We start from the raw sequence: 8,697 nt of genomic DNA, 5'->3' as shown, positions 1-8,697 counted from the left end.
TTCCGGGGCTCGCCGGCGCGCGGCGCTAGAGGACGCGCACTTTACTGCACTCCATCTTTTAAAGGGGTCATGACATGAGAAAACTCATTTGTTTTGATCTTTCGGCATATAAGAGGTCTTTGTACCATTAAAACATCCTACAAGTTTCGAAGCTTAAAACCTCCTCCTCCTTCATCTTCTTCTTCCCAGTAACACTTTAGAATAGAGAGCACTTATTCACTATTAACTACGACTTTTCCCTCAATAAATTCATAATTTGCTGCTTATTAATAGTTAGTAAAGTAGTTGTTAAGTTTAGGTATGGGGTAGGATTAGGGATGTAGAATAAGGCATTAATATGGGCTTAATTACTAGTAATAAATGGCTAATATTCTAGTGATATGCATGTGTAGCGGTGTGTTTTCTGCGTTGTGTAGAAATCAAGGACGAAATACAGGAATTCTTGCCTTCATGTTCTCGTTTATTCTGGATAACACAAACGAACATGCATGAGGACTCGTGCAGCATATAAACCAGCGTGCGGCAGCAATGCACGACGCGCTGTGACTTCTCATACAGACTGGGCCATATACTTTCACAAAAACTCATTTTGAGAACATAACAATAAAACATGTACCTGGATAACACAAACGAACATGCATGAGGACTCGTGCAGCATATAAACCAGCGTGCGGCAGCAATGCACGACGCTGAGAAAGAGAGAATATTACACATAATACAAAAATAATAATAAATCAACGAAACACCTGAGTGTGCATCACAGAGGGATTTAAATCACAATCATACAAATATAATCATGTGAATTCATCTGTTACATGAAATAAGGCCTTAATTGAATCCCTGCAAAAACGTGTGCGACCTACCGCTGTGACTTCTCATACAGACTGGGAAGCGGCAAAGTGCGCCAACCCCCCAAGTCAGCATGGCGGCAGGAAACGCCAAATATGGTCATGGCAAGTGGAATCACAAAATCCTTTCTTACACACCTGCTACATTCCCCCCTGCTGACTTCAACTTGCACATGACAAAACAAAACAAAAAAAAATGTACAGCATAAAACATCAAAATGCTACAAAGTCCCCTAAGAAAAAAATAACAGGTACATGTAACCAATTTTGAAAGAACAAAAAGGGAAGTAAGGGGGGGGTAATCTGTACCATAGTACCAAAAGATAATACTGTATGTCACATGAAACACTAAATACTCCAGTCGTAAGACCATTCTTTTCAGAATTAGAAATGTAAGAGGGTTGCAAATCCTCTAAACACCCACAGGAATAACATGCCTGTTACACATTACATACATTCAGTGATCATTTTTGCACAGCATTCCATAAGATCTTATCCACTTTTGGATCACCCTGAAATACTCTTCCTCCAGAGGTACCATAAATCACAGATATTTGAAACGTATCACAAATTTAATCCTCAAAAGATAATAATTTTGATACACCGAATCACTACAACCCAGACAAAACCTTCTGATGCATATTCTGAATCAGTCTAATGACTGGTTTAACCACCCTCCCACATCTGGTTCTGACTGTCAGTGACCCACCCTGACCGCAAGGTGCTTTGGGACATTGCTGCAAATGGTCAGTGGCTAAAGCATCAGTATGTACACCATCAGCCTGAACCATGTTCTTGTCATCGCCAGATTCGTCAGAAGTCAAAGACCTGCAGGCAGTCTTAATTGTCAGTCTACTGTTGTCTGCATCATGTGGTACAGTCAGGGAAGGAGGCTGGTCATCTACACTTAACTGGACAGAATCAGACTCAGATGGGCCAGCATCTTGGGAAACTGGGAGCTCAGACACCCACGACACAGTTCTTCCGTCCAATTCATCGACAGGTAAACTCAGCTCTACGTTTTCATTCACAGACAGACTTGATCTGCTTGAAGCGACACTCTCACAAGTTTCAACATCGGACACTTCGTTTCGTAGAGGCAGGAAGTTCACTGGCATAATGAGATTTCTATGAACAACTTTCTCAGTACCAGTCACATCGTTTCTGATTCTGAAGGTATGAACTTCACTGTTCATTCCGGTCACAATGTAGATATGACTCTCCCATCTATCAGCAGTTTTCTTCTTGCCACGCTCTCCCTTATTGGCCAGGAGTACTCTGTCGCCAACATTCACTGGAGCACCTTTGAGCTTCTTATTGTACAGGTTTGCTTGCCTCTGCTGTTGTTTTGAAGCAGAGCATTGGGCCAGTTTCATAGCCTGTGAAAGATCTTCTCTGAAAGACTGCACATATTGATTATAGTCAACCACCTGTTCATCAAGCAGTGCAGAGTCAAACAGCATGTCGATGGGCAACCTAGGAGTTCTTCCAAACATCAGCTGGAATGGAGGAAAACCAGTTGTCTCATGAATTGTTGCATTATAACAGAAGGTGAGCGACTTCAACATCTGAGGCCATCTGTGCTTAGCTTTAGGTGGTAGAGCACGAATCATGTTGCCCAGTGTGCGGTTGAATCTCTCCACTGCGCCGTTACCCATAGGGTGGTAAGGAGTTGTATGGGATTTCTGAACACCAGCAAGCTGAAGCATTTCAGAAATTAATCTGCTTTCAAAACAGGCACCTTGATCCGAATGTACTCGCTCCGGAAAACCATAGATGCAGAAAAAGTTGTCCCACAGCTGTTTCGCAACCGCCTTCGCTGATTGGTTAGGACAGAGGTAAGCCTGTGAAAGCTTGGTAAAATGGTCTGTCACGACCAAGACATCTAGAGACTTATTAGATGAGTCTTCGGCAGACCAAAAATCTACGCAAACCAGCTCAAGAGGTCTTGATGTCCTGATACTCTCAAGCGGAGCTCTTGCGTCAGGCTCTGGTGACTTACTGACAACACATCTTCTGCAACATCGAACATACTCTTTCACCTCTTTTTCCATCCCTTGCCAGTAGAACCGACGTCTGGTGAGGTAAAGCGTCCTGCGTTGACCCTGGTGTCCAGCTTCATCATGTACTCCCTTAAGCACTTTATTTCGAAGGGCAGACGGTACAATAAACTGAAAAGTCTTATTCTTTGTGATGACATCCTTGGATACACGGTATAATAAGCCTACCCTCACTGACAGTTTGTTCCAGTGTCTCAGAAACCGAAGTACACTAGGCGATTCCTTGCTCCGCTCCCGCCTAGATGGCCTACGCTTGCGCTCCACAAAATGAAACACTCTGCTCAGAACAGGATCAGCATGTTGTAATTCCATCAGCTCCTGCCTTGACAGTACTGGATGCTCCAATAGCTGAGATGGAATTATTGACTCAATTAACTGCGGCAGCAGGTAAGCATATGGTCGAACATGATTGTCCTGTTGCCTACTGCAGTTTAAAATGGCCGAAACATCCTCCTGAGTGACAAAAGAGTTTTTATGGAAAGCAACATGATTCACTTCAAAATCCGAACTGGGCTTGTCTTGTGCTTGATTCTCGAAAGGGTGACATGACCAGCGGAACACATCTTGGACCTTCTCTGGGTTCACCACTTGAGACTCCTCCAAAAGAGCACCATAGGGCACTCTGGTAAGTCGATGGAACACACTGGGTCGCACAAACGGTTCACGGCTAAGGGCATCTGCAACTACATTCTTAGGCCCAGGAATGTATTTGATGTCAAAATTATATGGAGCAAGCTTTGCGACCCATCTTTGTTCGCACGCATCCAACTTGGGCTTCGTAAGAATGTAGGTCAGAGGGTTATTGTCCGTCCACACAGAGAACCGCTGACCCCTGAGCCAGTGACTAAATTTCTCACAGACTGCCCATTTGAGGGCAAAAAACTCCAACCTATGTGCTGGATATTTTGATTGGGCATAATTTAATGACTTGCTAGCAAAGGCTATGGGGCGAGCGACTTCATCCTCGGCCACCTGAGAAAGCACCGCCCCAAGTCCATTACTAGAAGCGTCAACAGACAGCAGAAAGGGTTTATCAAAATCTGGGTGAGCCAAAACAACCCTTTTTAGCAAAGCTTGTTTCAGGGCACAAAAGGCATCTCTACATTCCTGTGTCCAGTCCAATGATGTAAGCTTTCTGCCTGCCGTTGTACGCTTCTGGCCTTTGGCATGCCTCGGTTTCCTCATGCCTGATGTCAATGCAAAGAGGGGTCTGCCAATGCGAGAACAGCCTTCGATATACTGCTGGTAGAAAACCACCATGCCCAAGAATGACCTTATTTTTGTCTGTGACGGAACATCAGAACCATCTTCCATAAGATCCTGTTCAGTGATGTCAACAATAGCTCTGACCTTTTCAGGGTCTGTAGCAACACCCTCACTACTCACGATGTGTCCAAGGAACTTGATGGAAGGTTTCATAAAATGACATTTCTTTTGAGACAGTTTCAAATTGTGAGCCTGAAGTCTCTGGAAAACCATCTCTAATCGTTCCAAAGCAAGCTGTTCATCAGGGGCGAAAACGAGGATGTCATCAAGGTAACACAGCATGCTTGTGAAGTTCTGATCACCAAATATATTCATCATCATCCTCATGAACGTCGCAGGGCTATTGCATAGCCCCTGAGGAAGCCTGTTATACTCGTAGAGACCAAATGGCGTAGTGAAAGCAGTGAATCTCTTGTCATCCTCATGCACCTCCACATTATAATAACCCGATGTTAAGTCCATTGTGGAAAAGAATGCGTTACCACCCAAAGCTGCAAGTGCATCCGCTTGGTGTGGGAGAGGGTGTGCATCTTTAACGGTGCGTGCATTTAACCAGCGGAAGTCCGTGCACAGCCTCAGATCACCATTCCTCTTCCAGACTAGCACCAGAGGTGACGCATAATCACTCGCTGACTTTCTGATTATGTCACGCTCTTCCATGTCATCCAGGGCCTCACGCAGTTTCTCATAGTGTGAGGGTGACAATCTTCTGTATGGGAGTCTGAAAGGTTTAGTATCACTTAGGCAGATTCTATGAACAAAGCCTTTTGCCTTGCCACAGTCTAGTCCATGACGTGAAAATATTGACTCATACTTAACCAACAGATCAACCAACTTCCCTCTCCAGTAAGGTGTCAAAGAGTTTGAGTCAGTGTCGATATCTTGGAGCCCCAGGCTAGACAGCGATGAGCTAGCAAGACCATGCAGCATGCAGTGTAGTCTCTCCATTCCGCACAGTTTACTGCTGCAATTTTCCAGTCCTTCAGTGTTCACTTCATTACACTGCTGATCTTTCAGCTGTTGAACTGACATGTCAAGACAGTCAACATCAAAGTCTTCAAGCGCCATGCAGGTGTAAACATCAGCTAGCTTGCAGTTTCGTCTTAGACAGATAGGCTTGTTCGAAGGGTTGATAACTTTAACTGGAGTGCTGCCATCACCCCATAAAGACACTACTATCCTGCCCACTAACACATTTCTTGGTGCAGTGCGCGCTGTGCTAGGCTCCACAACGACTGTACTGCCCGCAGAAAGGGTTTTGTCACTGAACAACTTTCCCCACACTATATGTTCTTTCATGGGCTCCAAAGTGACAGCATGCTTCAGTTTTACAGTGCCTACTTTTGTAGGGGGATCCGCTCCTTTCCATGACTCAACATTGCTCAAGAGTTGCATCAAAGCACTTGTATCAGGATCTTTGCCTCGTGAGTCAAATACCTTCCCCCAGAAATCACTGGATACTTTCATGTCATGAATGAGATGTTTTATGACATTACTTCCCAAAATTAGGTCAGCATTCTGCCCATCAACAATTAAGGCAGGTACAGAGAAGGAGCAGTTGAATACTTTCATCTGGACGTCACATACTCCCAGTGGGCTTGTTCTTTGACCACCACAGCCAATCAGTGTGAGCATTGTTGGGGCTACATCCCCTGAGGAAAGTACTTTTGCTTCAATGAGTTTGGACAGGGCTTGACAACTAATAGTACAGGCCATAGACCCACTGTCGAGCATTCCTCGAAGCAAAATATCCTGTACCAAGACATCAGTAAAGAACAAGTCATCATTGGTGTTAAGTCTTTGCACATTTTGAAAAATCACTCTCGTTTTGTCATCAACATTATTGCAAAAGTCAGAATAAACAGATTCCCAGTCAATATCCTCACTGTCAGGGGACATTACACTTGGCCCTCCACTAGTCCCCTCCTCATGTGGGCCATCTAGTTTCCCAGCTCATCAGAGTCAGGACTACCCTGTTGAACTTGTGGTTTGTTGGCAGTCCCTGCAGAACAAGCTGATGCTCTGTGGCCAGAGGCATGACAGTTAAAGCACAGACGGTTTATTCGACAGTGTGAAATAGTATCATGACTTGCATCGCCACATAATTCGCATGCCGCATTTTGTTTAGGCACAACACTCCTTCCTTTATGCTGAGGTCTGAACACTCTTGTTGTCTGCTGACAAGATCCTTGATCCAAAACTCGTTCCAAAAGACTGATGATTCGACTCAAGGACTGATCCTGAGTAGACTGCTCAGTCACGTAGGGTGGAGGTACCCCAACAGCAGCTGTCTCTAAACCACGACTGTGAGAACACAAAACGTCCGTTGACTGAGCATGACATGCGATGCCATTCACATATGCATTAGACTTGCGTTGTTGAAACTTATCCTCCCTTTGATACTCATCCAGTCTAACCTGCACATCAGCTGCAGTCCATTCATGCAGCGGCTTACACTTAAATATAAGAGACAGTTCTGGATCGGGACAATTCCGGATGAACATTACAGTAACTTCACGAAAGGGGTCATCTAGAGTTTTACCCTGTCTCTTCAGTCCTTCCCCAGCAATGTCAATAGCATTGTGCAGCCTAATCCAGTAGTCGAAAGGTTTCTCATTTTGCAAAGGCAAAGTGGCGTAAAAATCTGCCAAAGGCATGCACGAATACACTGCATCACTACAATGTTGTTTGAGCAGGTCAAAAACTGGCTTTGGACCCTTACTAAGGTCGATCAATGGGTTACTTCTCAGTCCAACCTTCACCACATCACGTGCTCTGCCCTGTAACTTAGTCAGCACTTCATCAGCTTGGTCCTTCAGCGGCACTTCACGTTTTCTCAAATACACTGCTACTGTTTCCACCCACTCATCCACAGAAATCTTCTCCTCCCTATCACCTCTGAAATATGGAGGTTCTTTAATATCATGCTTAACAATCAAGCTAACTTTTGACAGTTCACTCATATTGAAAGTTGAGTCACTTTGTTTGTTTTGGCCAAACCCCCCTGATTCAAGACAGGTAACAATGTTCTGGCCAATGCTACTGCCTATCTGTTTCACAATGTCATTAATCAGGCTCACGGGTACAGCGTTTAAATCAGATAAATGCACAGAATCATCAGAGACTGCACGAGACTGAGACACAGTAGGTGTCTGCACATCAACACTTCTTGTGTGAATAGGGGTTGAGAAAAGTGGACCAATTTGATCAGCTCTATCCATCTTTGCATGGGCAAACCTCAGTACCCCTCTCCCTCGTCCCATACCGCTCTGACTATTAGAACCCTCCATATCAGAATCAACTATTCAAGTCACAATATTTCTTGCAATTGACAATTTTTTTTTTTTTTTTTATCTACAATGTAATTCAGAATTTAAGTACTCACACTTCAAAATAGAATTTAAAGTCCTTTGAAAAATTAATTCAATTCAAGAATCAAAATATTTCAGTCCACTAAATATACCAGAAGTTTTCACGAATCAGGAATATCTCAGTTCACAGTTCATTTTCTAAAATGGCGAACCTCTCATCCACTCAGTCACGTTTCTGCGATGCACTTGTTGGCCTATCACCCCGGTCACGCCTCCACTCGCGTGTTGCATCATTCCCACGAAGAGCGAAGCCACTGTCACGGCACCAGTTGTAGCGGTGTGTTTTCTGCGTTGTGTAGAAATCAAGGACGAAATACAGGAATTCTTGCCTTCATGTTCTCGTTTATTCTGGATAACACAAACGAACATGCATGAGGACTCGTGCAGCATATAAACCAGCGTGCGGCAGCAATGCACGACGCGCTGTGACTTCTCATACAGACTGGGCCATATACTTTCACAAAAACTCATTTTGAGAACATAACAATAAAACATGTACCTGGATAACACAAACGAACATGCATGAGGACTCGTGCAGCATATAAACCAGCGTGCGGCAGCAATGCACGACGCTGAGAAAGAGAGAATATTACACATAATACAAAAATAATAATAAATCAACGAAACACCTGAGTGTGCATCACAGAGGGATTTAAATCACAATCATACAAATATAATCATGTGAATTCATCTGTTACATGAAATAAGGCCTTAATTGAATCCCTGCAAAAACGTGTGCGACCTACCGCTGTGACTTCTCATACAGACTGGGAAGCGGCAAAGTGCGCCAACCCCCCAAGTCAGCATGGCGGCAGGAAACGCCAAATATGGTCATGGCAAGTGGAATCACAAAATCCTTTCTTACACACCTGCTACACATGCTGATAAGCAACTAAGAGACCATCAGATAAATTGTTACGTTCTTTCCTCGCTGTCTCTTGGACATTTCATTACAACTTGATCTACGTTTTGCTCCTGATTACAGTATTCACAGTTTCCAGTTTCATGTCTGCTCGAACTAAACATCCTCCTCGTTATAAAAGCATTTAGTTAATCAAGCTCCAAAAATGGCTGGTTTTGGATCTGAGGGGCCAGGTGACGTCACCTGGGCACAAACATTTGCATAAACACGCCTCCAGAGCAAGACATCGA

This window comes from Barbus barbus (genome assembly GCF_936440315.1).
Source record: "Barbus barbus genome assembly, chromosome: 5".
Classification (NCBI taxonomy): Eukaryota; Metazoa; Chordata; class Actinopteri; order Cypriniformes; family Cyprinidae; genus Barbus; species Barbus barbus.
The sequence above is the reverse complement of the archived record's forward strand: the minus strand, read 5'-3'. Positions refer to the sequence as shown.